The sequence below is a fragment of the Petromyzon marinus genome (genome assembly GCF_048934315.1).
Source record: "Petromyzon marinus isolate PM22_M1 ecotype Great Lakes invasive population chromosome 73 unlocalized genomic scaffold, UKy_Petmar_22M1.pri1.0 chr73_unloc.5, whole genome shotgun sequence".
Lineage (NCBI taxonomy): Eukaryota > Metazoa > Chordata > Hyperoartia > Petromyzontiformes > Petromyzontidae > Petromyzon > Petromyzon marinus.
In genome coordinates this window covers 297,467-322,389 of record NW_027422611.1, presented here as the reverse complement: position 1 = coordinate 322,389, position 24,923 = coordinate 297,467, and the positions used below count along the sequence as shown (strand labels likewise).

The 24,923-nt window shown below is 50.6% G+C and overlaps 1 protein-coding gene across 3 annotated transcripts in view; it reads right to left on the bottom strand.

Moving 5' to 3' along the window:
- Positions 1-21,029, bottom strand: part of LOC142908150 (uncharacterized) — a 30,682-nt gene extending 9,653 nt beyond the window's left edge. Inside the window, exon 1 of one of the 3 annotated variants that reach the window (XM_076058429.1) lies at positions 20,743-21,029. The gene's annotated coding sequence lies outside the window, so the exon portion shown is untranslated. Of the gene's footprint in view, positions 1-20,110; positions 20,134-20,742 lie in introns of those variants that run through there. The other 2 variants (XM_076058428.1, XM_076058430.1) reach the window with 2 other exon arrangements.
- Positions 21,030-24,923: the final 3,894 nt, after the last annotated feature.

Genomic DNA, 24,923 nt, shown 5'->3' with positions numbered 1-24,923 from the left:
CACGTGTACACACACACAGTACACACACACGTGTACACACACACAGTACACACACACAGTACACACACACACAGTGTACACACACACACGTGTACACACACACACACGTGTACACACACACATGTGTACACACACACACGTGTACACACATACACGTGTACACACACGTGTACACACACACACGTGTACACACACACACGTGTACACACACACACACACGTGTACACACACCACACACGTGTACACACACACGTGCACACACACAGTGTACACACACACACGTGTACACACATCACACACGTGTACACACACACACGTGTACACACAGTGTACACACACAGTGTACACACACACACGTGTACACACACAGTACACACACACACGTGTACACACACAGTACACACACACACACGTGTACAGACATACACGTGTACACACACACACGTGTACACACATACACACACGTGTACACACACACGTGTACACACACACGTGTACACACACACACACCACACACGTGTACACACACACACGTGTACACACACACACGTGTACACACACACCACACACGTGTACACACACACACTTGCACACACACAGTGTACACAAACACACGTGTACACACACACACGTGTACACACACACACGTGCACACACACACGTGTACACACACACACACACGTGTACACACAAACACGTGTACACACACACGTGTACACACACACACGTGTACACACACACACACGTGCACACACACACGTGTACACACACACGTGCACACACACGTGTACACACACACCACACACGTGTACACACACACCACACACGTGTACACACACACACGTGCACACACACACACGTGTACACACACACCACACACGTGTACACACACACACGTGTACACACGCACACACGTGTACACACACACACGTGCACACACACACAGTGTACACACACACACGTGTACACACACACGTGCACACACGTGTACACACACATACGTGTAGACACACACACGTGTACACACACACACACACACGTGTACACACACACGTGTACACACACACACACGTGTACACACACGTGTACACACACGTGTATACACACGTGTACACACACACGTGCACACACACATGTGCATACATGTACACACACATACGTGTAGACACACACACAGTGTTCACACACACACGTATACACACATGTGCACACATACACACACATGTGTACACACACACACGTGTACACACACAGTGTACACACACACAGTGTACACACACACACAGTGTACACACACACACACACGTGTACACACACACACGTGTACACACACACAGTACACACACACGTGTACACACACACAGTACACACACACAGTACACACACACACAGTGTACACACACACACGTGTACACACACACACACGTGTACACACACACATGTGTACACACACACACGTGTACACACATACACGTGTACACACACGTGTACACACACACGTGTACACACACACGTGTACACACACACACGTGTACACACACACACACGTGTACACACACCACACACGTGTACACACACACGTGCACACACACAGTGTACACACACACACGTGTACACACATCACACACGTGTACACACACACACGTGTACACACAGTGTACACACACAGTGTACACACACGTGTACACACACAGTACACACACACACGTGTACACACACAGTACACACACACACACGTGTACAGACATACACGTGTACACACACACACGTGTACACACATACACACACGTGTACACACACACGTGTACACACACACGTGTAAACACACACACACCACACACGTGTACACACACACACGTGTACACACACACACGTGTACACACACACCACACACGTGTACACACACACACTTGCACACACACAGTGTACACAAACACACGTGTACACACACACACGTGTACACACACACACGTGCACACACACACGTGTACACACACACACACACGTGTACACACAAACACGTGTACACACACACGTGTACACACACACGTGTACACACACACACACGTGCACACACACACGTGTACACACACACGTGCACACACACGTGTACACACACACCACACACGTGTACACACACACCACACACGTGTACACACACACACGTGCACACACACACACGTGTACACACACACCACACACGTGTACACACACACACGTGTACACACGCACACACGTGTACACACACACACGTGCACACACACACAGTGTACACACACACACGTGTACACACACACGTGCACACACGTGTACACACACATACGTGTAGACACACACACGTGTACACACACACACACTCACGTGCACACACACACACACACACGTGTACACACACACGTGTACACACACACACACGTGTACACACACGTGTACACACACGTGTATACACACGTGTACACACACACGTGCACACACACATGTGCATACATGTACACACACATACGTGTAGACACACACACAGTGTTCACACACACACGTATACACACATGTGCACACATACACACACATGTGTACACACACACACGTGTACACACACACACGTGTACACACACACGTGCACACACACACACACGTGTAGACACACACACGTGCACACACACACGTGCACACACACACACGTGTACACACACACGTGTACACACACACGTGCACACACGTGTACACACGTGTACACACACACACACGTGTACACACACACGTGTACACACACACACAGTGTACACACACACACGTGTACACACGTGTAGACACACACAGTGTACACACACACAGTGTACACACACACACACACGTGTACACACACACACACGTGTACACACACACACGTGTACACACACACGTGTAGACACACACACACGTGTACACACACACGTGTAGACACACACACGTGTAGACACACACACACGTGTACACACACACACGTGTACACACACACACACGTGTAGACACACACACACGTGTACACACACACACACACGTGTACACACACACGTGTACACACACACGTGTACACACACACAGTGTAGACACACACACACGTGTACACACACACAGTGTAGACACACACACACACACGTGTACACAACAACAACAACAACAACCGCCATTCGCCACTAAGTGGCGGTGACGTCACCACGACGCTTGTGCCAGGCTATGTGCACCCTGAGGCCACGTGAAGTGTCGAACGCCCGCTGGCAGGAGGTCACGGGGCAGACCCAGGTGCCACGGGTCGACTGACTGAGATGACTGGCTGATGCACCACCTGTGCCCCCTACTGTGCCAACCTGCTGTGCTTTAGCCACCCGGCGCTCCGCTCGCTGTTGTGAGCGTCGCTCCTCCGCCCTCCGTTGTTGTTGGAGGGCGACTGCCTCCAACTGCCCAGTAGCATCCTTCACGAGCCTCCTCCACAGAGGCCGATCTTGACACCGCTGGTACCAGTCATCGGCAAGTCCACTCAGCTCCACGTCCTCCTGTACCACATCACTCCATCTCTTCTCTAGCCCGTGCCGCGCCCGCTTAGCCCCCTCAATCCGGCCAAACAAAAGCTGTTTCGGCATGCGGTGGCTGGGCATGCGGGCTACATGACCCAGCCATCGCAGCCTTGCCTGCCGGAGGAGCTCACCGATGGGACCCTGCCCAGATCTTTCAAGGATTTGTGAGCTCCTCACACAATCCAGTCTGGTTAAACCCAGGATGGATCGTAGGCAGGCCAGCCTAAATGTTTCTAACCGGCGAAGATGTTCCATTAGGGGGGTCCACGTTTCGCAAGCGTAGAGAAGGGAGGGAATGACCGTGGCCGAGAAGACCTGAAGCTTAGTGCGGAGCGACAGACCAGGTAGCTTCCACACAGCGTTACGCAACCGATGAAAAGATATTGCCGCTCGACTGATTCGGAGTGAGACCTCTGCTGTTAAACTGGTGCCAGTCATAAGCACACTGCCCAGGTATGGGAAACTCTCCACTCTCTCCACAACTGCCCCATCACCGATTGGGAGTTGTGGGGGTGGAGTGTCCGATGGTACAAAATACCCAGGCAGGTGCCTGGTTTTGGTGGGGCTGATGGTAAGGCCCCACCTCTTAGTGGCACGCTCCAGTCTCAGCAGCAGCGTCTCCAACTCCTCCTCTGACTGAGCAGCTATTACCAAGTCATCAGCATACATAACGTGGTTGAGCAATAGGGAGCCATCCCTTGACCGCACCCGGGCATCGATTAGCCTCCCATTATATCTGTACCATATGGAGATTCCCCCGGTACAGCTATTGAAGGCTTCACGAACTACGTGGTCAAAATAGATGTTAAATAATGTGGGAGCCAGAGGACATCCCTGTCGCACCCCAAGGTGTACAGGGAATGGCTCTGACTCCCGGCCACGTAGTTTTACCCGGGCCCGCTCACCATCATGAAGGTCCTTAATGATCGTGAGCAGAGGGTCAGGTACTCCAATAGCACGAAGAACGACCCAGAGCCCAGGCCTACTGATGGTATCATAGGCCTTGACCAGGTCAATAAAGCAGAGATGTAGGTCTTGTTGGAATTCCCTACACCTCTGCTGTAGCAGACGGACAGAAAATATGGCATCTGTGCAGGACCGCCCTTTCCTGAAACCGCATTGGGGCTCCGCAAGCCTCTCCTCAGCGTGCCTGGCAAGGCGATGCTGAATAATCCTTGCCAGGACCTTTCCCGACACACTGAGGAGTGAGATGCCCCTGTAGTTGTTACAGTCTGTGCGGTCCCCCTTCTTAAAAAGGGGGACCACCAGGGCATCCTTCCAATCCTGCGGAACCCGTCCAGTGGTCCAGACTGTTGTTATGATGTCATATAGGGCAGTCTGTGCACAAACGCCACCCTCCCTCAGCATTTCGCTTGGAAGATCATCTCTGCCCGCTGCCTTTCCTGGTCTCAGACTCCGAATCGCCTTCAATACTTCCTCAGCAGATGGCACCTCAGCCAGCCACTCACAGGGGGTGACTTCATCCAATATTTGAGGCACCGCAGCCTCAGCAGGGTCATCCTCACTTTGTGCCACGATGTTTTCCTGGCTGAGGGATTTTCCCTCCCCCAGGACCTCACAGAAATGCTCAGCAAATCTGCGAACCTGTTCCTGGGGGTCGGAAATTGGATCGCCGTTTTTTCCCCTAATGATGGTAATAGGTGTGGCGCTGCAGGTTACTTTTTTGATGGAGTTAAATAGAGATTTGTGATCACGGGCCACTGAGGCAGACTCCATCTCCTCAGCAACCCGCGACCACCACCCATCCTTGCAGCGCCTCACGGCTCTCCGAACCTCCGAGCGAAGGCTGCGGTAAGCCTCCTCATTCTCTGACGTGGGACTCTGTAGCCGATGACAGTGGGCCTGTCGCTTTTTCTCAACCATCGTGAACAACTCCTCTGTCATCCAGGGTGTCTGGGGAGGTCTGGACCGCGTACCCAAAGCAGCCATTGCAGCTGCATGAGTCACAGTCCTAAACCTCGCCCATTTACCCTCGACATCAGGAGTCGGGGACGATGCCAATCCCAGCCGCAAGCGATGATGAAATTCTCGCTTGCAACTTTCATCAGATAACTGAGACCAGGCCACTTTAGGTTGGAATGGGGTCCTGGGTGTACACCCACCACCGGAGTGGAAGAATGGCAGGCGCATCTTACAGATGACTAGTCGATGGTCAGAGGGCAGATCAGCTCCACGGTAGGTCCTGGTGTCAAGGACATGGGCTCGCATTCGCTGGTCCGTCACTATGTAGTCCAGCAGATGTTCTTGCTTGGACCCGGCATGCATCCATGATGTTGTGTGGATGCGCCGATGCCGGAACAGCGTGTTGGTAATTACAAGCCCATGGGCTGCACAAAAATCTAGCAGCCTCCTACCGTTGTTATTGAGCTGATCTGGCCCATGCCCTCCAATCACTCCAGGCCAGGTGCCAGTATCATGACCAACTCGGGCATTGAAGTCACCCAACATGATGACTCTATCCCGAGGGGCCACTTTAGCCAGCACCTGTGACAGGAGGTCATAGAAGGCATCTGACTCATCGGCTTTGCCTGCATCCCTCCACGGATGTTCATCTTCGGTGGGGGCATAAGTAACCACGACCACCATTCCTCGCCTCCTGTTGATGGGAAGGCGAGCCCAAAGTAGCCTGGGGCTTACAGCTTCCCACACCTCACCGCCACGCTCCCACGCCCCCTTCATTCTTTTGTTCAAAAGAAGACCCACACCCTGTTGTTTGGCAGTCTGCTGCCCCGAGTAGAGGACTGTCCACCCCTCATGGTGGCAGGAGCCAGAGCCGGTCCACCGGACCTCCTGAATGCCGCATAGATCCAGGCGGTACCGGTCCAGCTCCCGACAGAGGAGTGGCATCCTCTCCTCTGCAGTGAGCGTTCGAACATTCCACGTGGCCAACCGTAGTGGCTTTTCGTTGTTTCTGGAGTAGCCCCGAGGGTAGGTATTCAATCTCCTGGCTCCGCCAATTGGGGTTTGGCCAGGAGACGTCATAGACGCCTGGCCCCCCGGGGCCTCCGGCACAAGCTTAGTTGTTACATATTTAAGTTTAATTCGTAGTTTCGTGGTAATTAATTGAAGGTGGAGGGGTTACCAGCCCCTCGCACCCGTCCAGAGCCCCCGTTTAGCCCCTGTGGTGGATACATATGCCATGAGGGGAGGAGCCAATCAAAATTGGATCTCCCCCCACAGCGCTGTCCACGACAGAGTTGCCCGTCCGGCACCGCGAGGAGGTAGGGGGTTGTTGTACACACACACGTGTACACACACACACGTGTAGACACACACACACACGTGTACACACACACACGTGTACACACACACACACGTGTACACACACACAGTGTAGACACACACACACGTGTACACACACACAGTGTAGACACACACACACACGTGTACACACACACGTGTACACACACACACGTGTACACACACACACACACGTGTACACACACACACGTGTACACACACAGACGTGTACACACACACGTGTACACACACAGTGTAGACACACACACACGTGTACACACACAGTGTAGACACACACACACACACGTGTACACACACACGTGTACACACACACACGTGTACACACACACACGTGTACACACACACTGTGTACACACACACACACGTGTACACACACACGTGTACACACACACACACACGTGTACACACACACGTGTAGACAATACTGAACCGACAACCCTCCCCTAGGTGGATTCGGACTCAAATTAGTGGCTTGGTGGTGGTGGTGGTGTAGTGGTGGTGGTGTAGTGGTGGTGTAGTGGTGGTGGTGTAGTGGTGGTGGTGGTGATGTAGTGGTAGTGTAGTGGTGATGTAGTGGTGGTGGTGTAGTGGTGGTGTAGTGGTGGTGGTGATGTAGTGGTAGTGTAGTGGTGATGTAGTGGTGGTGGTGTAGTGGTGGTGTAGTGGTGGTGTAGTGGTGGTGGTGATGTAGTGGTAGTGTAGTAGTGGTGTAGTGGTGGTGGTGATGTAGTGGTAGTGTAGTGGTGGTGTAGTGGTGGTGGTGTAGTAGTGGTGGTGGTTGTGGTGGTTGTGTAGTAGTGGTGGTGTAGTGGTGGTGGTGTAGTAGTGGTGGTGTAGTGGTGGTGGTGTAGTAGTGGTGGTGTAGTGGTGGTGGTGTAGTAGTGGTGGTGGTTGTGGTGGTTGTGGTGGTGGTGTAGTAGTGGTGGTGTAGTGGTGGTGGTGTAGTAGTGGTGGTGTAGTGGTGGTGGTGTAGTAGTGGTGGTGTTGTGGTGGTGGTGTTGTGGTGGCGGTGGTGTTGTGGTGGTGGTGTTGTGGTGGTGGTGTAGTGGTGGTGGTGGTGTTGTGGTGGTGGTGTTGTGGTGGTGGTGGTGTTGTGGTGGTGGTGTAGTAGTGGTGTAGTGGTGGTGGTGGTGTAGTGGTGGTAGTGTAGTGGTGGTGTAGTGGTGATGGTGGTGTAGTGATGGTGTGGTGGTGTTGTGGTGGTGCTGGTGGCCACCCACCCCCTCTGTGTGTTCCACAGTGCCCCGGTAGCCTTCATAGACGCTGCTGCTGCTGCTATTCGCTAACAGCACTTGCCCCTACAGCCCTGCTAGAGGCTACCTGGGGGAGCTTTGTCTGTGTATGTCACAGCACTTGCCCCTACAGCCCTGCTAGAGGCTACCTGGGGGAGCTTTGTCTGTGTATGTCATAGCACTTGCCCCTACAGCCCTGCTAGAGGCTACCTGGGGGAGCTTTGTGTGTGTGTGTAACAGCACTTGCCCCTACAGCCTACTAGAGGCTACCTGGGGGAGCTTTGTCTGTGTGTGTAACAGCACTTGCCCCTACAGCCTACTAGAGGCTACCTGGGGGAGCTTTGTCTGTGTGTGTGTGTAACAGCACTTGCCCCTACAGCCTGCTAGAGGCTACCTGGGGGAGCTTTGTCTGTGTGTGTAACAGCACTTGCCCCTACAGCCCTGCTAGAGGTTAGCTGGGGGAGCTTTGTCTGTGTGTGTGTAACAACACTTGCCCCTACAGCCCTGCTAGAGGCTACCTGGGGGAGCTTTGTCTCTTTACTGTGTTCGTGTGGCCGCGGTCAGTGGTTGGACCGTAAATAAATAAACAATAAAATGACATCGATTTATACAAATGAGATCGATTATGCAAATCGGTTTCATGCCCACGGTCTGTTAGAGGATACACTGGGGATCGCTGTCTGTGTGTGATTGTGTGTGTGTGTGTGATTGTGTGTGATGGTGTGTGTGTGTGATTTTGTGTGAGTGTGTGCGTCTGTGTGTGTGTCTGTGTGAGTGTGTGTGTCTGTGTGAGTGTGTGAGTCTGTGTGTGTGTGTGATTGTGTGTGAGTGTGTGTGTCTGTGTGATGGTGTGTGTGTGTGATTGTGTGTGTGTGTGATTGTGTGTGATGGTGTGTGATGGTGTGTGTGTGTGCGTCTGTGTGTGTGTCTGTGTGAGTGTGTGAGTCTGTGTGTGTGATTGTGTGTGAGCGTGTGCGTCTGTGTGTGTGTCTGTGTGAGTGTGTGAGTCTGTGTGTGTGTGTGAGTCTGTGTGTGTGTGTGATTGTGTGTGATGGTGTGTGATGGTGTGTGTGTGCGTCTGTGTGTGTGTGATTGTGTGTGAGTGTGTGCGTCTGTGTGTGTGAGTGTGTGAGTCTGTGTATGTGTGTGAGTCTGTGTGTGTGTGATTGTGTGTGAGTGTGTGATTGTGTGTGATGGTGTGTGATGGTGTGTGTGTGTGCGTCTGTGTGTGTGATTGTGTGTGAGTGTGTGCGTCTGTGTGTGTGTGTGTGAGTCTGTGTGTGTGTGTTATTGTGTGTGATGGTGTGTGATGGTGTGTGTGTGTGCGTCTGTGTGTGTGATTGTGTGTGAGTGTGTGCGTCTGTGTGTGTGTCTGTGTGTGTGTCTGTGTATGTGTGTGAGTCTGTGTGTGTGTGATTGTGTGTGAGTGTGTGATTGTGTGTGAGCGTCTGTGTGTGTGATTGTGTGTGAGTGTGTGCGTCTGTGTGTGTGTCTGTGTGAGTGTGTGAGTCTGTGTGAGTGTGTGAGTCTGTGTGTGTGTGTGAGTCTGTGTGTGTGTGTTATTGTGTGTGATGGTGTGTGATGGTGTGTGTGTGTGCGTCTGTGTGTGATTGTGTGTGAGTGTGTGCGTCTGTGTGTGTGTCTGTGTGAGTGTGTGAGTCTGTGTGTGTGAGTCTGTGTGTGTGTGTTATTGTGTGTCTGTGTGTGTGTGTGTCTGTGTGTGCGTGTGTCTGTGTGTGTGTGTCTGTGTGCGTGTGTCTGTGTGTGTGTCTGTGTGCGTGTGCCTGTGTGCGTGTGTCTGTGTGCGTGTGAGTCTGTGTGTGTGTCTGTGTGCGCCTGTGTGTGTGTGCGTCTGCGTGTGAGTCTGTGTGTGTGTGTGAGTCTGTGTGTGTGTGTTATTGTGTGTCTGTGTGTGTGTGTCTGTGTGTGCGCCTGTGTGTGTGTGCGTCTGTGTGTGAGTCTGTGTGTGTGCATTTGTGTGTGTGTCTGTGTGTGTGTCTAATGGAACATCTTCGCCGGTTAGAAACATTTAGGCTGGCCTGCCTACGATCCATCCTGGGTTTAACCAGACTGGATTGTGTGAGGAGCTCACAAATCCTTGAAAGATCTGGGCAGGGTCCCATCGGTGAGCTCCTCCGGCAGGCAAGGCTGCGATGGCTGGGTCATGTAGCCCGCATGCCCAGCCACCGCATGCCGAAACAGCTTTTGTTCGGCTGGATAGAGGGGGCTAAACGGGCGCGGCACGGGCTAGAGAAGAGATGGAGTGATGTGGTACAGGAGGACGTGGAGCTGAGTGGACTTGCCGATGACCGGTACCAGCGGTGTCAAGATCGGCCTCTGTGGAGGAGGCTCGTGAAGGACGCTACTGGGCAGTTGGAGGCAGTCGCCCTCCAACAACAACGGAGGGCGGAGGAGCGACGCTCACAACAACGAGCGGAGCGCCGGGTGGCTAAAGCAAAGCAGGTTGGCACAGTAGGGGGCACAGGTGGTGCATCAGCCACGGCCATCTCGGTCAGTCGACCCGTGGCACCTGCTGGGTCTGCCCCGTGACCTCCTGCCAGCGGGCGTTCGACACTTCACGTGGCCTCACGGTGCACATGGCCTGGCACAAGGGTCGTGGTGACATCACCGCCACTTAGTGGCGAATGGCGTTTGTTGTTTATGTTGTGTGATTGTGCGTGTGTGATTCATTCAAAATCAAATATCCCACGTGTAGCCTCTAGCAGGCTGTAGGGGCAAGTGCTGTTACACACACGTAGATACACACACACGTACACACACATAGATATATACACACACATACACATAGATAGATACACAGATACACATACACACCTAGATACATTCACACAGATACACACACACACATATATACACACACATAGATACACACACACATAGACAGATACACACACATAGATAGCTATATACACACACACACATAGATACACACACACACATAGACACACACACATAGATACACACACACATAGATACACCCACACAGATACACACACACATAGATAGATATATATACACACACACACATAGATACACACACGTAGATACACACACACATAGATACACACACAGATAGATATACACACACATAGATAGATATATACACACATAGATAGATACACACACATAGATACACACACGTAGATACACACACACATAGATACACACACACATAGATACACACACATAGATACACACACATAGATACACACACATAGATACACACACACATAGATACACACACACACATAGATACACACAGATAGATACACACACACATCGATATATATACACACACAGGATATACACACACATAGATACACACACACATAGATACACACACAGAGATACACACATAGATACACACATAGATACACACACACACACAGATACACACACACACACATAGATACACACACATAGATACACACATACATAGATACACACACATACATAGATACACACACACACATAGATACAAAGATCCCCCGTGTAACCTCACCAGACTGTAGGGGCAAGTGCTGTTAGCGAGCACCTATGAAGGCCGGCATGGCAAACGAGGGGGTGGGTGGCCAGCACCACGCCCGACCGCCTTTGTCTCCCCAGTGGCGATGTTCACACACCGCACCAGGTACTCATTTTGAGGCTGAGTCGACCTAGGGGAGGCCCGGGACCGGTTCAGATAATCGTCACTGGTGTTGGCCGTGAACGGGAATCGAACCCGGGTCACCAGGTTCATAGCGCAGCGTAGCGCTAACCACTACACTACCGCTCCCCATAGACACACACACACAGAGACACACGTAGACACACACACACGTACATACACACACACACGTACATACACACACACGTACATACACACACACGTACATACACACACACGTACATACACACACAGAGACACACACACACGTACATACACACACACGTACATACACACACGTACATACACACACAGAGACACACACACACGTACATACACACACACGTACATACACACACACGTACATACACACACACACGTACATACACACAGAGACACACACACACGTACATACACACACACGTACATACACACACACAGAGAGACACACACACACACGTAAATTCACACACACGTACACACACACGTACACACACACACACGTACACACACACACGTACACACACACACACGTACATACACACACACACGTACATACACACACACGTACATACACACACGTACATACACACACAGAGACACACACACGTACATACACACACACGTACATACACACACACACGTACATACACACACGTACATACACACACAGACGTAGATACACACACGTGTGTAGTACACACACACACACATATACATGTATATACACGTACACACATTTACACACGTGTGTGTAGTACACACACACACATTAATACACACACAGTACACACACACACATTAATTCACACACAGTACACACACGTTAATACACACACAGTACACACACACACATTAATTCACACACAGTACACACACGTTAATACACACACAGTACACACACATTAATACACACAGTACACACACACACATTAATACATGTATATACACATACACACATTTACACACGTGTGTACTATACACACACACATGTATATATACATACACACTTTTACACACGTTAGTGTGTATGTGTATACACATGTATATATACATGTATACACACATACACGTGTGTAGTACACACACACACACATACACGTGTGTAGTACACACACACACGTATGTAGTACGTACACACACATGTATATACACACACACGTGTGTAGTACACACAGTACACACACACACATTAATACCCACACAGCACACACAAACATTAATACACACACACATTAATACACACACAGCACACACATTAATACACACACAGCACACACATTAATACACACGTACACACAAACATTAATACACACACAGCACACACATTAATACACACACAGCACACACATTAATACACACACAGCACACACATTAATACACACGTACACACAAACACTAATACACACACAGCACACACATTAATACACACAGCACACACATTAATACACACAGTACACACACATTAATACACACACAGCACACACACATTAATACACACACAGCACACACACATTAATACACACAGCACACACACACACATTAATACACACAGTACACACACACACACACTAATACACACACAGTACACACACACACATTAATACACACACAGTACACACACACATTAATACACACACAGCACACACACACACATTAATACACACAGTACACACACACACACTAATACACACACAGTACACACACACATTAATACACACACAGTACACACACACATTAATACACACACAGTACACACACACACATTAATACATGTATATACACATACACACATTTACACACGTGTGTACTATACACACACATGTATATATATACATACACACTTACATAAGTGTGTAAGTGTATACAAATGTATATATACATGTATCCACACACACGTGTGTAGTACACACACACATATACATGTATATATACACACGTATGTAGTACACACAGTACACACACACATTAATACACACACAGTACACACACATTAATACACACACAGTACACACACATTAATACACACAGTACACACACACATTAATACACACACATTAATACACACAGCACACACACAACACATTAATATACACACACAGTACACACACACACATTAATACACACAGTACACACACACACATTAATACACACACAGTACACACACACACACATTAATACACACACAGTACACACACACAAACACACATTAATACACACACAGTACACACACACACACATTAATACACACAGTACACACACACACATTAATACACACACAGTACACACACACACATTAATACACACACAGTACACACACACATTAATACACACAGTAAACACACACATTAATACACACACAGTACACACACACACACATTAATACACACAGTACACACACACATTAATACACACACAATCACACACAACAACAACCACCATTCACCACTAAGCGGCGGTGACGTCACCACGACGCTTGTGCCAGGCTATGTGCACCCTGAGGCCACGTGAAGTGTCGAACGCCCGCTGGCAGGAGGTCACGGGGCAGACCCAGGTGCCACGGGTCGACTGACTGAGACGACTGAGATGACTGGCTGATGCACCACCTGTGCCCCCTACTGTGCCAACCTGCTTTGCTTTAGCCACCCGGCGCTCCGCTCGTTGTTCTGAGCGTCGCTCCTCCGCCCTCCGTTGTTGTTGGAGGGCGACTGCCTCCAACTGCCCAGTAGCATCCTTCACGAGCCTCCTCCACAGAGGCCGATCTTGACACCGCTGGTACCGGTCATCGGCAAGTCCACTCAGCTCCACGTCCTCCTGTACCACATCACTCCATCTCTTCTCTAGCCCGTGCCGCGCCCGCTTAGCCCCCTCGATCCGGCCAAACAAAAGCTGTTTCGGCATGCGGTGGCTGGGCATGCGGGCTACATGACCCAGCCATCGCAGCCTTGCCCGCCGGAGGAGCTCACCGATGGGACCTTGCCCAGATCTTTCAAGGATTTGTGAGCTCCTCACACAATCCAGCCTGGTTAAACCCAGGATAGATCGTAGGCAGGCCAGCCTAAATGTTTCTAACCGGCGAAGATGTTCCATTGGCGGGGGTCCACGTTTCGCAAGCATAGAGAAGGGAGGGAATGACCGTGGCCGAGAAGACCTGAAGCTTAGTGCGGAGCGACAGACCAGGTAGCTTCCACACAGCGTTACGCAACCGATGAAAAGATATTGCCGCTCGACTGATTCGGAGTGAGACCTCTGCTGTTAAATCGGAGCTGGTCATGAGCACACTGCCCAGGTATGGGAAACTCTCCACTCTCTCCACAACTGCCCCATCACCGATTGGGAGTTGTGGGGGTGGTGTGTCCGATGGTACAAAATACCCAGGCAGGTGCTTAGTTTTGGTGGGGCTGATGGTAAGGCCCCACCTCTTAGTGGCACGCTCCAGTCTCAGCAGCAGCGTCTCCAACTCCTCCTCTGAGTGAGCAGCAATTACCAAATCATCGGCATACATAACGTGGTTGACCAATAGGGAGCCATCCCTTGACCGCACCCGGGCATCGATCAGCCTCCCATTATATCTGTACCAGATGGAAATTCCTTCGATGCAGCTATTGAAAGTTTCACGAACTACGTGGTCGAAATAGATGTTAAATAATGTGGGAGCCAGAGGACATCCCTGTCGCACCCCAAGGTGTACAGGGAATGGCTCTGACTCCCGGCCACGTAGTTTTACCCGGGCCCGCTCACCATCATGAAGGTCCTTAATGATCGTGAGCAGAGGGTCAGGGACTCCAAAAGCACGAAGAACGACCCAGAGCCCAGGCCTACTGATGGTATCATAGGCCTTGACCAGGTCAATAAAGCAGAGATGTAGGTCTTGTTGGAATTCCCTACACCTCTGCTGTAGCAGACGGACAGAAATAACGGCATATGTTGTACCTGTGGTGACTGCTGTATCGGGGAGACCGAATTCGCGAACACGATTCAGATTTGAAACACGGCAGAACGAATTCTTCGGCCGTGGCTGATCATAGTTTCAACACAGCGGGTTCTCATGATATTATTTTTTTTCCGAGACCAAGGTGCTTTGCAAGCCGTCTGGATACCACCAAAGGTTTGCCCATGAGGCCATCCAGATGTACAAACATAAGGCATAACCTCAGCCGAGAAGATGGATTCAAATTGAGCAATCATTGGAACGATGTTGTTAACCAAGTGAAACCCTAGCTGCCTTAACAGTTTTATATTAATACCCACATCACCAGCCTTTTACTCCCAGCCTTGCACATCACTAGGAAATTTGAGATGCACCTTTTCCAAGCGTGTCGTACGTTTGTCCGATTCAACTCTCCCCCACTCCACCTTTGGGACTTGAGCTGTGTCCACGTTTTGATTGAAAGCTTTCGTGACTGCAGGGATTCATATTCTTGGTTCTTTCGGTAAAGTCACCACCACGTAGATAGGGAAACAATAAAATAATAAAAATATAAAACAATAAAATTATTGTAAAACAATACAATTATTATTCTTGGTTCTTTGGGTAAAGTCACCACCACGTAGAAGGGAAACAATAAAATAATAAAAAATATAAAACAATAAAATTATTATTCTTGGTTCTTTCGGTAAAGTCACCACCACGTAGAAGGGAAACAATAAAATAATAAAAATATAAAACAATACAATTATTGTAAAACAATAAAATTATTATTCTTGGTTCTTTCGGTAAAGTCACCACCACGTAGAAGGGAAACAATAAAATAATATAAAAATATAAAACAATACAATTATTGTAAAACAATAAAATTATTATTCTTGGTTCTTTGGGTAAAGTCACCACCACGTAGAAGGGAAACAATAAAAAAAAATATAAAACAATAAAATTCTCACGACGTTTCTACTGCAACACAAAGCAGCAATCATCATCAGGTGTGAAAACCACCACTTAGAAGGGAAACAATAAAATAATAAAAATATAAAACAATAAAATAATAAACATTTAAAACAATAAAATAATAAAAATATAAAACAATAAAATAATAAAAAAATTAAAACAAAAAATTAGTAAAAATATAAAACAATAAAATAATAAAAATATAAAACAATAAAATAATAAAAATATAAAACAATAAAATAATAAAAAATTTAAACAATAAAATAATAAAATATAAAACAAAAAAATAATAAAAAATTAAAACAATAAAATAATAAAATGTAAAACAATAAAATAATAAAAATATAAACCAATAAAATAATAAAAAAATAAAACAATAAAATAATAAAAAAATTAAACAATAAAATAATAAAATATAAAACAATAAAATAATAAAAATATAAAACAATAAAATAATAAAAATATAAAACAAAAAATAATAAAAATATAAAACAATAAAATTCTCACAACGTTTCTACTGCAACACGAACAGCAATCATCATCAGGTGTGAAAACCACAGCAAGAACAATTTGAAACCACAACAAGAAAATTCGCATTTTCTTGTTGTGATTTTCACACCTGATGATGATTGCTGCTTTGTGTTGCAGTCGAAACGTCGTGAGAATTTTATTGTTTTATATTTTTATTATTTTATTGTTTCCCTTCTACGTGGTGGTGACTTTACCCCCAAAGAACCAAGAATAATAATTTTATTGTTTTATATTTTTATTATTTTATTGTTTCCCTTCTAACGTGGTGGTGACTTTACCGAAAGAACCAAGAATAATAATTTTATTGTTTTATATTTTTATTATTTTATTGTTTCCCTTTCTACGTGGTGGAGACTTTACCGAAAGAACCAAGAATACATTTTTTATTGTTTTATATATATATTTTATTATTTTCAATGTTTCCCTTCTACGTGGTGGTGACTTTACCGAAAGAACCAAGAATAATAATTTTAAAGTTTTATATTTTTATTATTTTAATGTTTCCCTTCCTACGCGGTGGAGACTTTACCGAAAGAACCAAGAATAATAATCCACAGCTTTTGGATTGGCTCCTCCAGCCCACGCCTCACCCCCATACTCACCGTGCCCTCGTTCCAACCACCCACCCACCCACCCGCCCACCCACCCACCCACCTCATCCTCCTCAGCTATATAAACCCGTGTTAGACAGAGCGACCTCTTTGACAAATCCCAGCAACTGCCCTGGCTGTTGGACTCTTGAGATTGGAAGCTTTCGCGACCGCAACGATTCGCACGCTCTGGTCCTGTCCTATTCGGCAGAGCCACCACGTAGCCGAAAAACGAACGAGAATCGAATTACATTAAATTAAATTAAAACAAACGATTAAAAAGCACCACGTTTCTGGAGGCAACGACCTTCATCAGGTGCGTCCATTCGCAGCCGGAATCGCTGCAACCAATTCGGCGAGGCTTCTGGGCACCCAGAGCTTAAGTTACAGGTCGGGGGGTGGGAGGTGCGGGAGGTGGCCATGCGGGAGGTGGCCATGCGGGGGTGGACTTTGGCTGGGTGCGTTGCCGAGTCAATCCCGTCTTTTCGCTGCGTGTGGGAGATGGGTCTCCGTGTGCGTAAAATATAGACGGCAAGATTATCGGCCCAGGCCCTCCTGCAAAGGGGGAGGCGGTAGCAAACAACAACAACAAAGGAAAATGGGAACAGTTCGGAAAGAATACGTTTGGTAAGCCAGCTGGCGCTTGTGGCGTGGTTCAAAACGTCTCTTCTAGTGGTTTGCTCAACATGAAACCATCCTCTCGGTTCAAGCAACGCCCCCGGATCAACCTGTACTTAAGCGCTAGGTTTTCCCAGAAGCCTCGCCACTTGGTGGAGCGGTTCCGGCTGCGAGTGGACCCGCCTGAAGAGGGATTGCTTGGGTTTCCTCCGAAACGTTGCGTTTCAATCGTTTATTTAATTGTAACTTAACGTGTTTTACCGACGCGGTGACTTTACCGAACAGAACCAAAGAGTATGCCTTTGGCTGCGTTTGTCCCCCACGTGACGACGGACCGCTTGTGTTTCACTCGAAACGTCGTGATTTTAATTATTTGGTTGTTTTCATTTATCTTGTCGATTTTTTGTTGTTGTTTTTGTTACACCTACCTACTACGTGACTTTACCGAAACCCCCCCCCCCCCCCCCAAAGATGACTCCATCACCGAGGGGTCCGCTTTAGCCAGCACCTGTGACAGGAGGTCACAGAAGGCATCTGACTTATCGGCCTTGCCTGCATCCCTCCACGGATGTTCGTCTTCGGTGGGGGCATATGTAACCACGACCACCACTCCTCGCCTCCGGTTGATGGGAAGGCGAGCCCAAAGTAGCCTGGGGCTTACAGCTTCCCACACATCACCGCCACGCTCCCACACCCCCTTCATTATTTTGTTCAAAAGAAGAGCCACACCCTGTTGTTTGGCAGTCTGCTGCCCCGAGTAGAGGACTGTCCACCCCTCATGGTGGCAGGAGCCAGAACCGGTCCACCGGACCTCCCGAATGCCACAGAGATCCAGGCGGTACCGGTCCAGCTCCCGACGGAGGAGTGGCAGCCTCTCCTCCGCAGTGAGCGTCCGAACATTCCACGTGGCCACACAAAGTGGCTTTTCGTTGTTTCTGGAGGAGCCCCGAGGGTGGAGATTCAATCTCCTGGCTCCGCCAATTGGGGTTTGGCCAGGAGACGTCATAGACGCCTGGCCCCCCGGGGCCTCCGGCACAAGCTTATTAATTACATTTTCCATCGTGGTTTAGCGGTAAGAAATAATTAATTGATTGCACACCTGCACACACATCTGTACACAACAACAACCGCCATTCACCACTAAGTGGCTGTGACGTCACCACGACGCTTGTGCCAGGCCATGTGCACCTTGAGGCAACGTGAAGTGTCAAACGCCCGCTGGCAGGAGGTCACGGGGCAGACCCAGGTGCCACGGGTCGACTGACTGAGATGACTGGCTGATGCACCACCTGTGCCCCCTACTGTGCCAACCTGCTGTGCTTTAGCCACCCGGCGCTCCGCTCGTTGTTGTGAGCGTCGCTCCTCCGCCCTCCGTTGTTGTTGGAGGGCGACTGCCTCCAACTGCCCAGTAGCATCCTTCACGAGCCTCCTCCACAGAGGCCGATCTTGACACCGCTGGTACCGGTCATCGGCAAGTCCACTCAGCTCCACGTCCTCCTGTACCACATCACTCCATCTCTTCTCTAGCCCGTGCCGCGCCCGCTTAGCCCCCTCTATCCGGCCGAACAAAAGCTGTTTCGGCATGCGGTGGCTGAGCATGCGGGCTACATGACCCAGCCAACGCAGCCTTGCCTGTACACACCCCTGTACACACACACACACACACCTGTACACACACACGCACCTGTACACACACACACACCTGTACACACACACACACCTGTACACACACACACACACCTGTACACACACACCTGTACACACACCTGTACACACACCTGTACACACACACACACACCTGTACACACACACACACCTGTACACACACACACACACACCTGTACACACACACACACCTGTACACACACACACACCTGTACACACACACCTGTACACACACACACCTGTACACACACACACACCTGTACACACACACACACACCTGTACACACACACACACCTGTACACACACCTGTACACACACACACACACCTGTACACACACACACACCTGTACACACACACACACCTGTACACACACACACACCTGTACACACACCTGTACACACACACACACACCTGTACACACACACACACACACCTGTACACACACACACACCTGTACACACACACACACCTGTACACACACCTGTACACACACACACACACCTGTACACACACACACACACCTGTACACACACACACACCTGTACACACACACACACCTGTACACACACCTGTACACACACACACACACCTGTACACACACACACACACACCTGTACACACACACACACCTGTACACACACACACACCTGTACACACACCTGTACACACACACACACACCTGTACACACACACACACACCTGTACACACACACACACACCTGTACACACACCTGTACACACAGGCACGTGCGCGTGTCTTCGCTCAGCGTAACGGCGATCGCATCCCACCTCCACCTCCTCCTCCTCGTCCACCTGCACCACCTCGTCCACCACCACCTCGTCCACCACCACCACCACCACCACTTCGTCGTCCACCACCACCACCACCACCACCTCCAGCTGCTCCTCGTCTTGACGGCACAACCACCACCACCTCCTCGTCCTCCGCACCGCCGCCGCCGCTGCTGTCACTGTCACCGCCGTCACCGCCTCCTCCACCGCCTCCGCCGCCACCACCACCGCCTCCGCCGCCTCCGCCGCCTCCGCCGCCTCCGCCGCCTCCGCCGCCACCACCACCGCCTCCACCGCCTCCTCCACCGCCTCCGCCGCCTCCGCCGTCACCACCACCGCCACCACCGCCTCCACCGCCTCCTCCGCCGCCTCCTCCGCAAGCCGTCATCCGCTTCTCCTTCTGCCGCCGATTGCAGAACCACACCCGCACCACCTCCCGTTCCAGCTGCAGCTGCTCGCCGATGGCCGCGATGTCCGACGCGGCGGGCTTGGGGCAGCGCAGGAAGTGCTTCTCCAGGGCCCCCTTGACGGACACGTCGATGGAGGTCCTCTTCTTCCGCTTGCGCCCCTGGGCGGCGATCTTGTCGATGCTCCCCGCACCGCCGCCGCCGCCGCCGCCGCCGCCGCCGATGCCGCCGACGCCGCCGATGCCGCCGGAACCGGCCGACGACTCGTCGGCCTCCTGCAACCACTTGCGGAGCAGCGGCCGCAGCTTGCACATGTTCTTGAAGCTCAGCTGCAGGGCCTCGAAGCGGCAGATGGTCGTCTGCGAGAAGACGCTGCCGTAGAGGGTGCCCAGGGCGAGGCCCACGTCGGCCTGTGTGAAGCCCAGCTTGATGCGCCGCTGCTTGAAGTGCCGCGCGAACGTCTCCAGCTGGTCAGAGGTCGGCGTGTCCTGCTGCTGCTGGTGATGTTGGTGTTGGTGGTGCTGGTGGTGATGCTGGTCGAGCTCCTCCTCCTGCTGCTGCTGATGGTGGTGGTGGTGGAGCTGTTGCTGATGATGATGATGGAGCTGATGATGATGATGATGATGGAGCTGTAGATGCTGTGGTGGTGGTGGTGGTGGAGGTGGTGGTTGTGGTGGTTGTGGTTGTTGTGGCTGCTCCATCAGGACAGTGTCCAGCGCTCCATCCATCATGGCGTGTGACAGCATGGTTGTGGTGGTGGTGGTGGTGGTGCTGGTGGTGGTGGTGTTGCTGGTGGTGGTGTTGGTGGTGGTGGTCAGTGGTTGTTGTTGTTGTGGTTGTGGTGGTTGTGGTGGTGGTGGTGAGGAGGAGGAGCTTGAGGAGCTGCTGCTGCTGGTGGTTGTTGTTGATGTAGTTGTGGTGGTGGTGGTGGCGAGTGATAGAACATTAATGGGGGTCAGTCTCGACATGATAAGTTCCTGGGAGTGCTGCTGCTGGTGCTGGTGGTGATGGTGGTGGTGGTGCAGTTGTTGTTGTGGTTGGTGGTGGTGCTGCTGCTGGTGATGGTAATGCTGTAGAGAGTCGTTATCCATCTCATCGTGCTGCTGATGATGATGCTGATGATGATGATCGGTCAAAATGCTGTTTTCACCGTATCCATAATTATCTATCGGATCTCCATTGGACGGCAGCTGCTGCTGATGCTGCTGATGAACACTCCACAGTGTCTGCTGATGATGATGATGCTGCTGCTGCTGCTGATGATGATGATGATGTTGATGCAGTATTTCTCGTCTGCTTCCAACGATACCAAGACTAACGCTGCCGTCACCATCATCATCATCAGCATCATCAGCAGCAGCAACCACCACACCATCAACACCACCACCATCATCATCATCAGCAGCAGCTACATCATCGACATCATCATCATCGGCTACGTTAGCCTGAGGTAGCGTCAGCCACTGATGAGGCGATACGGAAATCAACGGAGCGTGCTGCTGCTGATGATGCTGCTGCTGATGATGATGCTGCTGATGATGCTGATGCTGATGATGATGATGCTGATGATGATGATGGGGCAAGTTTAGTACCTGCCGGATGAGGTCAGGATCAGGTGGCAGGCTGTCGGTCAGATCGACGAGCTGAGGCGATAGGTCCATCATCTCATCCACTTCGTCATCATCATCAGCATCATCATCATCCTGTTGTTGTTGACGAGGTGATGGTTGTTGATTAGGTGGTGGTGGTGGTTGTGGTACCAGCGTTAGATCCAGTCGTGACCTCCTTCCGTGAAGGTCCATCATCTCATCCACTTCGTCATCATCATCAGCATCATCATCATCATCCTGTTGTTGTTGACGAAGTGATGGTTGTTGATTTGGTGGTGGTGGTGGTGGTTGAACCAGCGTTAGATCCAGTCGTGACCTCCTTCCGTGAAGGTCCATCATCTCATCCACTTCGTCATCATCATCAGCATCATCATCATCATCCTGTTGTTGTTGACGAAGTGATGGTTGTTGATTTGGTGGTGGTGGTGGTGGTGGTGGTGGTTGAACCAGCGTTAGATCCAGTCGTGACCTCCTTCCGTGAAGGTCCATCATCTCATCCACTTCGTCATCATCATCAGCATCATCATCCTGTTGTTGTTGACGAGGTGATGGTTGTTGATTAGGTGGTGGTGGTGGTGGTGGTGGTACCAGCGTCAGATCCAGTCGTGACCTCCTTCCGTGAAGGTCCATCATCTCATCCACTTCGTCATCATCATCATCATCCTGTTGTTGTTGACGAGGTGACGGTTGTTGATTAGGTGGTGGTGGTGGTGGTTGTGGTACCAGCGTTAGATCCAGTCGTGACCTCCTTCCGTGAAGGTCCATCATCTCATCCACTTCGTCATCATCATCAGCATCATCATCCTGTTGTTGTTGACGAGGTGATGCAGGTGGTGGTGGTTGTTGTGATGGTCCCACCTCCTCATGCATCGCCTCCTCTACGTGACCACCACCATCACCACCGTCTCTCGCTGCTGCTGCTGCTGATGATGATGGTTGTGTTGGTTGTGGTGGTGGTGGTGGTGATGATGGTTGTTGTGGTAGTGATGGAGGTGGGGGTGGCGGCGGCGGTGATGATGATGGTGGTGGTGGTAGTGATGGAGGTGGTGGTGGAGGTGGTGGAGATGCTGCTGCTGCTGATGGTGGTGGTGGTGTTGATGGTGCTGCTGCTGCTGATGATGATGGTGTTGATGGTGGCTGTGGTGGTGGTGCTGCTGATGATGGTTGTGGCGGTGCTCCTGATGTTGTTGTTGGTGATGTTGTTGTTGGTGATGATGATGGTGGTGCTGATGATGATGGTGTTGATATTGATGATGATGGTGGTGTTGATGATGGTGGTGCTGATGATGGTGGCGTTGCTGATGGTGGTGTTGATGATGATGATGGTGGTGGTGCTGATGGTGATGGTGCTGATGGTGGTGGTGGTGGTGTTGATGGTGGTGGTGCTGATGGTGGTGGTGGTGGTAGTGGTGTTGATGATGATGGTGGTGGTGTTGTTGATGATGGTGGTGGTGGTGTTGATGGTGGTGGTGGTGCTGTTGGTGGTGGTGCTGATGATGATGATGCTGATGATGGTGATGATGATGGTGGTGGTGCTGTTGGTGGTGTTGCTGATGATGATGATGGTGGTGGTGTTGCTGATGATGATGATGGTGGTGGTGTTGCTGATGGTGGTGGTGGTGTTGCTGATGATGATGGTGGTGGTGTTGCTGATGGTGGTGGTGGTGTTGCGAGCGTCGCCATGTCAAGAGCTCTGTTCAGAACGAGAGGGGGAGAGGGGAGGGGGAGAGAGGGAGGGAGAGGGGGGGAGAGGGGAGGGGGGGAGGGGAAGGGGGGAGGGGGAGAGGGGGGAGGAGGAGAGAGGGAGGGAGAGGGGGAGAGGGGAGGGGGAGAGAGGGGGAGAGGGGAGGGAGAGGGGGGGGGAGAGGGGAGGGAGAGGGGAGGGGGAGAGGGGGAGAGAGAGGGGCAGGAGGGGGAGAGGGGAGGGGGGGAGGGAGAGGGGAGAGAGAGGGGGAAGAGGGGGGGAGAGGGAGAGGGGGGGAGGGAGAGGGGAGGAGAGGGGAGGGGGGAGAAGGGGGGAGGGAGAGGGGGGGAGAGGGGAGGGGGGAGAGGGGAGGGGGGAAGGGAGCGAGGGGAGGGGGGAGAGAGAAA